Source organism: Haliaeetus leucocephalus, unplaced genomic scaffold (assembly GCF_000737465.1).
Source record: "Haliaeetus leucocephalus isolate CR32 unplaced genomic scaffold, Haliaeetus_leucocephalus-4.0 Scaffold339, whole genome shotgun sequence".
In the NCBI taxonomy this organism is placed as follows: Eukaryota; Metazoa; Chordata; class Aves; order Accipitriformes; family Accipitridae; genus Haliaeetus; species Haliaeetus leucocephalus.
In genome coordinates, this window is record NW_010972775.1 from 1,775,049 (window position 1) to 1,786,702 (window position 11,654).

An 11,654-nucleotide genomic window follows, 5' to 3' on the forward strand; every position below is an offset into this window, starting at 1 on the left:
AATAAAACAGGTGAAGCCCCCTAACAGTTCATTAAGCAGTCTTTAAACATTAATTCATAAATTCTTCTGATTTTTTTCAACTCAGCAGCAGTACCACCACATCACTGATAAAATGCATTTACGCAGATAGCTTGATGGGAGTAAAAACCAGAAGCTTCAAAGGCAAAGGTCTGAGATGGCTTCACTACAAAACTGATGAGAAAGGAAAGAAAAAAGTACCATACAGAAGTCAGTGGCAAGATCCAGCATGCCCCAACCATTAAGAGAACACAAGTCCAGCCTACTCAAGATACCAGGGAATCCAGACCCAAAGCTAACATATATTTAAATAAGTGTTTAACTACATTTTAGGGATTTTTTGGTGTTTGAGTATAAATGGTGACCTAAACAATTTGGTTAAAATCTAATTTGAATCATCTCCCTATACTCAAGTAAAAAAGGTACTACTACTATTTTATATTACAGCACTGCTAAAGAGCTGTTGTACTTAACATGATGACAACGCTAAAAAGTCTCACATGCTCTTGAACCAAAGACCACATTAAATCGTGCAGTCACTTTACAACAGCATTAAAAGATATTGTTTAAATATCTTACTAGAGACTAGACAAAAGCACTGAAAGAATTTATCCTGTAGCAGGCCCTTAACAGTGGTGGTCGTGGCAAGAATGTAAGAACAGGGCAAGCATGTAGTGATCTTCTGCCGGCCATCAAAAGTTTGCTGCTGAGGGTTTTCCTAAACTAAAGGTGTTTTCATTGCCATCTTAGAGCAAGTTTACATTTCCACAAAGAAACCAAAAAGCTTTATATAGTAATTTTCCATCTCTGAGAGGCAAGAACTCCGTTTCAGTTTGCAAAAAGAGGATGACAGTGTGATATTTGGAAAACCCTTTGGGAATTATAAATCCACTTCATTTTGTCACACTGAGGCCCCAAAACAGGAGAGCAGCAATGCAGGACAAGGCATGCTCATACTGGTACTGACTGGGCAGCCAATGCCAGATTAACATTTGGTAGGTGCTGTTAAAAGGATAAATCATCTCTGCAGTTAATTTGCTGCCTAGAAGAGGCATAAATAGAGGCAACAAAAAAGAGTGTGATAATGCTTAGCTGAAAACCATTAATGCAGGCCACTGACAAACAACTATAACTCCCAGACACTTACTGTGTACTAAAAAGCCACATAACTTATTTTATCTACTTAAAGCAAGATTTGAGAAGATGAAGATGGAGGTACAGGGAAAAGAGAATACTTTAACAAGTACTGTATTCATCCATAGCCTTTTAAAGTTCCTGCCTTGGCCATTATGGCTCAAGATTGGGGTCACTAAATTGATCCTGGTATTGCTAAAAATAGGAGCTTCAGGAGTCTGAGACCCAAAACATGCAGCTTTGCTTAAAGCTATCTTATACCCCTAAGTGAGACCATAAGTTGCTACTGAGCAACACAGAACTTGCAACAAAGTGTTGAAAAACCTGTCAGTTAAAAATTTAACAAATTAAGTCTGAAAGTCAACCATCTATACCATATATCTAAGTCTCATATTAGGTTCAGTACCCTCAAAACTGGGGAGAGATGCGAACTGTCCCATCTACATCAAGCAGTTTGTTTCTGGAAGCAAACAGCCAGGAAGGGAATGCTGCATTACCACATGCTGTCCTCTCTGCCAAAAGTTACAGGGGAAAAAAATGGGGAGAGTTGCACTGTAACCAATCTAAACACAAATAACACAATAGAAGGAAATGAAAATATTTATACTACTGTCATGTTTGACAACAAGCAGAAAAGGTCTCACAGTACCAAATGGTTACAGCCAGGTACTCAAGCATCATTCCCAACCATTGTGCATAAAGAAAGAATTGGCACAAATATGGTAAAGCTCAAATAATTCCAAAAATACAAGGGTTAGAGGTGATAGCACTTAAACTGGAAGGGGAAATCCAAAGGTGAATGTGACCTAAAAAAGCATTATATGATAGGTGCCAGTTATCAACAGAAACACAAACCCAAATTTAGAAGGGAGAGAAGACAATTTTGTGAAACACAACTTTTTTTGGCAGTTCTGAAAACACTGGTGTCAGGCCAGAGACTGATGGTCACCCCCAGGCCTGTGCAAAGAGGTGAAGCTTGTAAGAGCAAAAGGGCAAGTACCCCAAATGAAACAAGATAAACAGAAATAACTTGCAGGGTTAGTTTCTAGATCACGGGGACCAAACAGGCACAAAGTACTGCACTTCTTAAAGCAAAATGAAGCACAAAGAGAGTGGCAACCTGAACGTATTTTTCTTAGTGCAGATGTAGAATGATTATACAAAAGAAAAGCTCTCCAAGTAAAACTAAAATGTCTATTTGTTCAAATAACTGCCAAAGACAATCCTTTCACCTGCAATTTGGAAGTATGTGCACCAAGTCCTCCAGTATGCCTGAGACATACTCAGATTCTACCATTAGGTTAAACAAAAATCACTTGTTTCTAATGGGATGGGTCACATACAGCATAGCAGACGGTAACAACTCTGCTCACTTTGTCAGACTCCCCCCACCACCACCACCAATGAACATGCAGTGGTGCGGGGGGGAGGAAGCCTGACCAGGCAAGGCAAGCCCTAGCTTTCCAAACATACATAAATAGGGAGAAGTCCGTCCAGAGGAGACTTCCAAAGACCAGGTGCAGACTGGCTCCGAGTCACAAAACCAAGGTGTTCAGCTGCTTTGGGACTTTGAAAACACTTCCCCAAGGCAACTCTCTTCTAGTGAAGTGGTAAGCCTCAACAGCAACTAACCGCTGAACTCACTGTTTGTGTAGCCTGGCAGTCATACCAAGAGGAAGAAGTTAGCTGCAGAATTTGTCTTACCATATGCAAACACTGAATAAAATGATATCTCCAAATAATGAGCTTATTTATTTCCTAGAGTCATTAAGGTAGTTTGTCACAAGTATAAACTAAGATGCCTGATAGAGCCTACACTGCAAGTCTTCAGCTACAAACTTGAGAAACAGGATAATGCCTCACTCAGAATAAAAGTTTGCTTATTTGGTGACTATCTGACTTAAAACTGCAACTTGTACATCCTGTTACATTTCTGACTTGCTTTATATTTATTTATTTATTTATTCTCTCCATGTCATTTATTCCTGGCTTTGTTTGATCTCAACCTCTTAACCCTATCCTCAAACCTCACTGGAATAGTTTTCAATCTTTTCTGCTATACCCTCCCCTTTCTAAATAAAGATTACACAGGACTGCACAGAGTAAGAATCAGCGCAGAACTAAGAAACATTTCAAGTTACATACTGTGATATAAGTTTTTCCCACTTCAAACTAGACCCCCAAAATGTGAATTAATATGTCATCTTACTTCTAGAAAAATCATACAGACACGTAATACTATAAAGTGTGAGAGTGGGAGTCAGCTGCTTGCAACCTTGGATGCTTAAAGAAAAGGAGAGAGAGGACAAAATAATACTAAGTTCCCTGAGAAAGACTGCTTTAGGTAAACTTTCTGTATATACAGGTTAGAATACCTCAAGCAGAAATCAACAACCAAAGTGTAACAAACAGAAATCTACTGCCCTTGCTTGAAGATACATAAAGACAAGATCAACAACATACTGCAAAACTGTATGTTATGGATCTTCTAATTCCTTGTTCCATCAGCCTGCATTACCTCCTGGTAACAATGATTCTAACCTGCTCAAACAGGGAATTGAAATCAGTCCATCTTCTGTAACACTATGGATTTTTAGCACCAGGCTACCCTCACCCCACCAATAATTCAGGGGAAAAGATAATCCTTGCACACACAGGAGCCTGGCTAATCTTGTCAGTCTTGTGCCCAAGACAAGAGACCAGCTTTCACGGTGCCATGGAAAGCTATGTATCACAGATCAAAGTAATCCCCATGTGGCATTTATTTTGTCCTCTTCTACAGTTCTATTAACTATCCTTTACTGTACTGAGAAAAAAACAAACAGAAAACAAACACACTCGTATCCAATTCTCATGGCATCTTGCACAATCTTCAGATGCTGTATCAAGGCACCCTCCTTTCCCTTCCAAACCAAGCAACCCTAACTTACACGACCACCTCTGGAGCAATTGCTCTTTTAAGCTCTGGACTGTAATATTAATTTCAGATGTTCCTCAAGCAAGAACGTATCACATAATATTTTGAACACTTATGTCAGTCATTACATACTATGTTTAGCATCACAGAAAGACAAGAGCTTCTTAACAGTACAACACTTGCATGAATTTAACGAGACTAACAGAAACAGTGCAGCTGAACTCCTATTTATAACTGCATTTGAAGTGGTTTAGCATCACTTAATTCATTATTAGGAGTTTTGAATGAGTATGACAGGCATTAAAATACTTCTACGTTCACAACTTGAACCTTCTAAGGTAGATTATCCTAGTTAACTACCACAAAGCTTTTCTAGAAAACTAGGCCAAAAAAAAAAAAAAATCCAAGAGTGATCAGTCAATATGGTATCTACTTGCTTTTTAAAAATGCACTCAAGCATCTGCTTTTTCAAACTCCTGCTGTACGCCTTCACCAAATTATTTCAGTCTGCCTTTGGTCTGCCATGATGTCTGTTGGGAGCCTACTGCATTGCCAAAATCCTTGTCAAGCTCTTTTCTAGACATTTAAGTTCCATTTTCTCTTTTTTAATTTAAAATATATTCTTTGTCAGTTTTACCAACCCCCCAGAATTAAATCCTTCTTCACCCACTTCTACTGCTGAAGTTTTGGACTGATTGCATCTTTTCACACCTTCCCTTTTCTAGTCCATTATATTCCCCTTACTCTTATTTTCTCACGTCTTCAATATGCCTGTTAGAAAATGCATTTAGTTTAGGTTTCCAAACAAACGCACAGGCTATAGGGATAGCCACCATGATCCCTCTGTGTACTGAAAGCTAGCAATAATTCACCAAGCGTGGGAAGCAGCTATGCTACTTTGCTACGCCAAGTAGCACTTCGGCTCAATAGATTCATTAATGTGGCATTTTAAAACATGTAATGTTAAACAAGCCTATGCTAATTAGAGCAATCTAAGACCTTCTTTTTTTTCTTTATTCAAACCAGAACAGGACATTATGATCTAATTTTCCTCTACAAAAAGGCCTCACAATGCAAATCCATTTAGCTAGTCACCTACAGTCTTGGGCACTTCCTTCCTCCTCATCTGGAAAATTTGTTCTTTCAAAACATCCCTGCTCCTGCTTTTTCTTTGATATATCGAAATGCTTCCAACTTGATATCAAAAGCTAACACAGTTGATATAAACATTGTGTCCCTGAGACTCCATCTTATATACTGAAGTTCCAACTACACCTCCAAAGAGCAGAAGACGACAGATGCCTCTTCCTCCCTCCTTCAAAAGCAGCTGCAAAGTAGAGATCTCTGCTATCCTATCCCATTTCAAGATCAAACCCATTAAGAAGAGGATAAAGGCTCTCCTATCCTACAGCTCTTCAACAGTGTGCCATTTGGGGTCATATTTACTCAACATCTGCTTCCCAGGATCAGAGCCCATTGTTCACACTTTACCCCATGCATACACACCTTCCAGCAGCCAAAATACTATGCTGACATGATGGTGCTGTTTTCCACTGCATTCTGAACAGGAATGGTGGGGGGAAGAAAAATAATCCCATCTTGCTCTCAAAAAACTTCTCATTCTTAATTATAGCAGATCTACAGCTTCTGAGACCATATGATGAAGAACCCTTCACAGCTTCAAAAGTTATTGTCTTTTCTCTTGAATGAGTTTGCGTCAGTGCGTAAGCGGTGACTTCAACCACACAGATGACCCAAATAAGCTTCAAGCTTATCAACAGGGCATGAATTTTTAAAAGTCTACAGTAGTTATCCTACTAGGGGATAAATACCTCCAAGTTTTGGCACAGATAGAGACATTCAATCCAGGTTGGAATTATATTTAAACTCACTCTCCTTCAACACCAAAAAAAGACCATGTGGTACAAGACATCAAAAAAATTGTTTAACTTATGAGTGGAAATAGATTTAACATATTTTTAAAGGCACACAAATAATGTTTCAGACAATTATCACGATTTGAACAACTGGATGTTATATTTGATACAGAGCTTTGATAACTCCTGAGTTATGTTTTAACAGCCATTCTCCCTCCTCCAACTTTATACAAGTCAGGTTTCATATTCTAGAATTAACAGGGAAAAATGACAAGCCACTACAATCATTATGAAATACTGGTAAGCAGCTTGTTTTAAGAAGTTTGACTGAACACATAAAGGCTGTCCTCAAGCATCTAATATACGGTGTGCAGGATCAGATACTAAATCTGCACTTTCAGCCCCCAGCTCTGGCAGCAGGGGCAGCACCTTAACCACTGATGGGTTTCTGCAAGCAACCTCAGCACAACTTTGGCGTGGGCAGAAAGCTCAGGTACACAGAAAAGACTGGAAGGAGATACTATCATCACGTATGCCATTCAAAACAAAGTATGACCATAGTGATAAACAGTCTCAGTGAAGAGCTCTACAACCAGATTACAGGTTGCTTTGGAAAGTTTGGGGGTGTCAAGCTGCTGGGTTTAATTCAACTCCTTCTGCAGTACTTGTGGAAGATGGGTGAACGGAAAAGGGCAGACAGTGCCCATGTTTAAAACATTAAAATGGAAAGACCGTGGAATCGCAGACCAGTCAATCCAATTTCAGCCTCCAGAAAGAACAGAAGAAATCTGCTTGGAAGTGCTCAAAAATGGAGAAGGGCTCAGGGGAGGGAGGAACCGAGCTGTATTGCCTACCTGAGGTTTGAGACAGCTTGCCCACAACAATCTGACCTCCTACTGTAAAGATAATAAAAACCAAAGGTGACTCTAGAGGAGAAAGAACAGACACAGTTTTCCTAATTTTAGTAAAGCTTTTAATACTGCCCTATACAAGCGCCTCATAACCAAAAATAAAATCTCATTAATGTAGCTTGGTGTACCATGTTTATGATTTCTATGAGATAAAGTACATGAACAAGTAGATGGCAAATGGAATGAAGTAAGACTGATGATGGGCTAGAGGGTCACTTAAGCTGATAAAACCAAAGCAAGCTAAAGTAGGGGTGCATGCTCAAGCAGGTAAAATAGGACTTTTGACAACTGGAGGAAGACATCAGAAGTAGGTGAGACGCCGCTTAATAAGAACATCTAAGAACTACTTGGTTTAGGCAGTAAAGGAATGCAAAGTAGCAGTCCTGCAATGCAAGATCCATCCACTGTAAAGGATCCCACTGGACGCGAGTCAATCATGTTTTAGTGTAAGAAACCATTTGTCCCATGATGCAAATGGGAATGCCATATGCAAGACACATTGAGTGATCCTTCCACTCCACTGAATCTCAGTCTGGTCCCAACTGGAAGTATGTCCAGTTTTACACACCACACTCCAGAAAACGTGACTGAAGAAAATCCACAGAAAAGCACCAGAACAGCCAGGAAAATACGACTTACCAAGAACGACCATGACAATTAAGTACAGAAAGTAATTACTGATGAGAAGGTAACACCCTCTTCCCCACTCTAAATTGCATGGACAAAAAGAATAAAAAGCCTAAAATGGTAAGAAAGCAGGTTTAGAGAAGAACTTCACTGCTAATAGATAAGCAGAAACAGTTTTATCTAATTTTCAGTCTTAACTGTGGGAGCTGCAGCACCTCCAGCACTTGAAGTTAAAAAGAGTTTGAACACTGGCTTTACAACCCAACGATGAGTCACAAGGCTAGCATTGTCCTTTACAATACAAGTTTTTACAATTGCCTCCTCTAAAGTAGTACTTGCAGCAAAAGAAACAGCCCATTGTGAAGGAGAGAATGCACCTCATTCATGAATTTAACAAGAAGGAGTCTTCATACAGTGAGGACAGTTAACACTCTCAGTGTACTTCATCATTGAAAAGTAGTTCCACTGAGTCCCTCGATTTGAACTGTTTCTCAACATAACTAAAACTATTGTTTGAAATGTCAGTACTAGCAGTTATTGCCTTTTTACCTGTTAGCTGAGATCTGTCAGAATTCGGTGCAATTTTCAAGTGTATAGTCATATTGCTTGTATTTAAGTTTCCTTTGCGGGAGTTGTAGGAGGAAGGAGAATAGCAACGGTGGGAAAGAGAACAGAACTTTGAACATTTTCCTCGATACTCAGCCCACACTCACACTCTATAAATGCTGTATGAAACTGTTTCTTAGTTTTATCTGGGGACCATTAAAATCATATCAAAATACAATCAGTGCAAAATGGATGAGAATCAGCGGTCAGAAATAGCATTACAAGGATTAAAGCAAGGTGTTTCACTTGCTTTTTTAAGAAGAAACTCATTTTAAGAAGCTACTCTTCCTCATTTTATGGTCATTTCTATACTGATTTCTGCCAACAGAAAAGCCATGTTTTATTTTCAGCCAGCTAGTTATCTCCTTCTCCCTCATCCAAACAGAGGAAGAGCAGAGCTAAACAAGTACCACCTAACTTAGTTTGGTTTTATTTCCACTTATGTCTAGCTTTGAATAACCCAAGCAATTTTATTAAGTCAGCTTTCCGTTTTAAAAATGTGATGAAGTTTAAGAATTTCCTCCTCTATACAATATGTGATAAAGTCTGGTTTTAAGCGCACTTTGCCAGAGCAAAGCTCTGAAAAGGGAAGAACTTGAAAAATTGCTAGCAATTCAACTCACATGTTGGTGTGCTGTAGAAACACTGCAGATTTCATGGGGGCAGTCCAAGCATCTATTTTAGACAACAGTAAAAATACAGCCATGCTCCTTTAAATCCAAACACTCTAAGGTGAAAGTATTAACACACTGAAGTCTTTATTTTTAAACAAGCAGCTGGAGAAACAGAGATATTGCAAAGGTTAAAAACCAAGCAACATGTTATTCGTCACCAAACAGTAAGTCAAGCACCATTCCATAAGGAGGACGCTGTCTGCTTTGGAGCGCTAAAGTGATTTTCCAACAAATACCAGTTGGAAACTACAGGTTTAACACAGATCTTCTTGACAGACTGGCTTTTTCCAGCTGTTCCTCCTCATGCTTCCTCATCTCTCTTCCAACCCTCCTTTCTGTCACTTCAACTAAACTATGCTCTGGATACAAGTGACAAGCTAGCGTGCATCAGAAATGCAGCCTTGAAGAACCTGACAAGTTTCTCAGAAGAATGTTCAGGAAAAGTTAAATTTCTGACACGCAAATTTTTCTGTGATCTTTAGGTGTTTATGCAAGAGCTTTAAAAATAATCCATACAAGTGTCAAAAACCTACTTCCAGTTTTTGTAAGCTTAAATCTATAGGTGACTGATTCAAAACTTTCTGAATTGCATTCACTCTGGAAAAATCCCTGGCAATTCAACAGTGATCTCCTGTCAGAAGCAGAAAAAAGGCTGCTTCCCACAGACATTCAGGATTCCACTTGGCATTTGCTGTGCCAGGTGAGTGGTGACCTGCCCTGCAGTTTCAAAAGTACATTACCATTCCTTTATCATCCTAAACTCACATGGTGTTACTATACGTTCAACAGCACTTTGACTATCACCTTTCATTACACTGACAGCTCCATATCAATAATAGATAATGCGATTCTTGCATATATGCTTTGGGATCCTTCCATATACCTTCAAAGCACACATCTGTGTGTTAGATACACTTTGTTTTTAAAAGAGCTGTCACTGACATACTTGCATGTGCCTGTTCAAACCACCAAAATAATTTTTCTAATGACTGACAAGGAGTTTACATAATTCAGGAAATGGCTATACCTATTCTTCATGCCAAAGCAAAAGAGGAATTGTTCCGTTTCATGAAGCAACTCACTGGCCATTATTTGCTGAAAGAAAACAGCTCCTCTGTGGCAGGGCCTACAATCTTTAAATGTTTCCCTCTGTTACAAGAGCATTCAAATTGGGGTAAAAATTCAACAGCAGCAATAAACCTTATTCAGAAAGATCTCTATCTTTCACTTGGCTTGAAAGTGCTCTACTCCTTTCCAAGAAGATTTTCACTCGTCTGTGTAAACTCCTACAGCAGTACAGATACTCAGAGTCTCCCTTACCACTTAATTGCTTGGATGACCCTAGTTAACCAAATAAAAATTAATGAGCTTTCAGGATACACCTGGGGTCTGCAGTCTTACTTCATGCCAAGATCTGCTACTGCTTGGTTAGCTACATGTCAGGAATGGAAGTCATAATTAAGACATGGAAAGGCTAAAGCTTTCCATCTATCCCCAAAAACGTATTTCATTGTTGACCTCCAGACATGTAACTACAGTCAAACACCAAACGTTTGCACTGCCTACCAGGTATTTGGAATTGTTATACCAGGTGCCAGCATCTGACACCTTGCCTGCTAACTCTGCACAGGAACAGCTTCAGGCAAACGACCCATTTAACTTGCATGTCAGAAGACCACTGCCTCACTCCACCTAAATACAAAGGGAAACACAGCATCGGCAGATTAACCCTGCCACAATGATGCTCAGATGGCACAGCTATCACAGGAAGCAGACAGCATCTCTGCAACAGAGAGCCAGACTTTAACCACAACTTGGCCCAAGTAGCATGGTCCTGGGAGCTCATGGAAGTCAGGTCCTTAATTCTCACTGAACTCCAGTGGGATTTGCCAGACTCTTTTAGGTTCCACAAGTAGTCCCTTATATTGCAGAAAGCCTACAGTTTTCATTCATGTAGCGTGGATGCCAAAGCTTCTTCTGTTTGGTTAACAGAGACAGACATGAGGCTCAGTTCTGGTTTCAGACTGCAAAATCTGCACATGCTAAGGCAATAATTCTGATCTGGGATCTTTGGGACATTATTTCTTTCACCTACATCTCTCCTATCATCAAATATGCTGAAAGCCTCAATGTCTCTTCTAGAGCAAACAGCCAATGAAGCTGACCTCATGCTGCAAGGCAAAATTCACCTCAATAGAAGGAAAATGCTAGGACTGAATATCTGCAGAACAGAAAGGAAAGAGAGAGAAAGAAGGATGAAACAATGAAAACTTGTGTGGGATTGGTATATTAGTAAGGTATCCCTTCCTTCTAGATAAATTTTCCCAACGCACATAGATCGGAGTCTCTTGTGAGCCAAGATCCCTGCCCTTCACAGCATTTACAGGCCAAAGCATCCCTGACATTCGTTTCACCATGATGCTGCATAAGAAGCTGCTCCAGAAAGACTGTGCTCGGGCACTTCTGGAGCAGACAAAACCTGCCTTCGTGGCTCGCTCTCCTCTTCAGATGGCACGATAAGACACGCATTTTTATAAGCGCTGCAGGACCTTCCTTCAAACAGAAGGCTCGCACTCGGTTAGGCCAGCCTCTTGGCCCTGCTTCATTCTGCCACTAATTGTCATGCACTTGGCTGCAAACTCATCAGGGAGGAGGCATGCCGCGCTAGATTTAGCTCATGCTATCCTACAAGGAAGAGAGAAGGGTGGGGGTTTTTTTTTTTTTTTCCTCCTTCTTTTACGCTCCTATCAGAGGACCTCTTTAGTTGCTAAGGAACTACGGTTTTATTGCATTATAAATGATTTAAGGCAGCCCGGCAGATGCAGGTTTAGTAGGCGGGAGGAGATGTTCCATTTTACCGGCAGCACGAGACGCCTCAGGAGAAGCGCGC